This window comes from Trichechus manatus, unplaced genomic scaffold (genome assembly GCF_000243295.1).
Source record: "Trichechus manatus latirostris isolate Lorelei unplaced genomic scaffold, TriManLat1.0 scaffold00177, whole genome shotgun sequence".
In the NCBI taxonomy this organism is placed as follows: domain Eukaryota; kingdom Metazoa; phylum Chordata; class Mammalia; order Sirenia; family Trichechidae; genus Trichechus; species Trichechus manatus.
The window spans coordinates 2,643,372-2,644,625 of record NW_004444113.1 but is presented as its reverse complement, the minus strand read 5'-3'; the positions used below and the strand labels follow the sequence as shown (position 1 = coordinate 2,644,625).

The 1,254-nt window shown below is 49.2% G+C and overlaps 1 protein-coding gene across 1 annotated transcript in view; it reads right to left on the bottom strand.

The window, feature by feature from the left end:
• IFNGR2 (interferon gamma receptor 2) overlaps nucleotides 1–1,254 on the bottom strand; it is a 15,395-nt gene that overhangs the window by 13,273 nt on the left and 868 nt on the right. The gene's annotated exons all lie outside the window — the stretch shown is intronic.

Genomic DNA, 1,254 nt, shown 5'->3' with positions numbered 1-1,254 from the left:
TGGCTGTTCGTGTATCTTCTTTGGAGAAATGTCTATTCAAGTCCTTTGCCCATTTTTTAACTGGGTTGTTTTTTATTGTTGAGTTGTGTCTTAGGCTGGGTTCTCTAAAGCAGCAAAACCACTGACGCGTATATATATACACACACACACATATAAGTGTATATTTAGAGAGACTTATCTCAAGGAAATGACTCACACAGTTGCAGAGGCTGGCAAGTCCATTACAAGTCCGTGGATCAGGTGTCAGGCTGGAGACCTCTCCTAACTCACGCAGCTGCAGGGTCTGACGAACCCAAGATCTGCAGGCCAGACAGCAGCTCACTGGGTCACAGGCCGTGGAGGCTGATGAACCCAAGATCGGCAGGTTAGGCAGCAGGCTGCTGGCTCAAGTCCCAAGAACAGAGGTCAGACGGTGACGAGGTAGATACAGGATCCAGAGCAATCAAGCGAGCTTTGCCAGAACATCCATATGGATACGTATATAGGCTACAGGCCACAACCTCAAGGAAACTCCTCTTACAACTGATTGGCTGATCACATCAGATTACATTATGGAGGATGACTACATCATTATAATAACTGCCAAATGACATCATTTCATAACTGCCAAACCACTGAGAGTCATGGCTCAGCCAAGTTGACAACCTTAATCATCCCAAGTTGTAGAAGTTCCTTATGTATTCTGGATACAAGTCCCTGATCAGATATGACCTGCAAATGTTTTCGCCCACTCCGCCCCCCAGCTGATCTTAATCTCCAAAATCTGTGCAGCTCGTGTCTTAGCAATGATCCCGTGTTAAAGATACAAACTCCACTTGTGCTTGCTCCTAGTGTGGAGTTATGTTCACCCCAAGCCACCTGTTTAGAGGGTTTTCCCTCACCCCTACAAAAACCCTGCCAAAGACAGAGCCCCCCAAGTGAACATACGTTCCCGAGACCTCCAACGCCACATCACCTGGGACTCCAGCCCCAGCTCTGACCATGTCCTTGTCTTAGGCAACAGACCTGAGAAAAGCTGGCAGGTGGCTGCTAGGACCCTCAGTGGGGAGCAGTGGGCAGCTTCCCCTCTCAGGACAGACAGCAACTTCTGGCCTAGAGAGCAAGGTCAGGGGGTCCCTCCCTGTCCCCCTGCCACCGGCTTTCACATGCCCAAGTGCTTCTAAGTGTACCCCTCACTCTGACTAGAGACTGTTAAAGTGCCGAATGACACAATGAAAGCCACTTCAAGATGCGGGCCAGGGTTTCTGTAGAAGA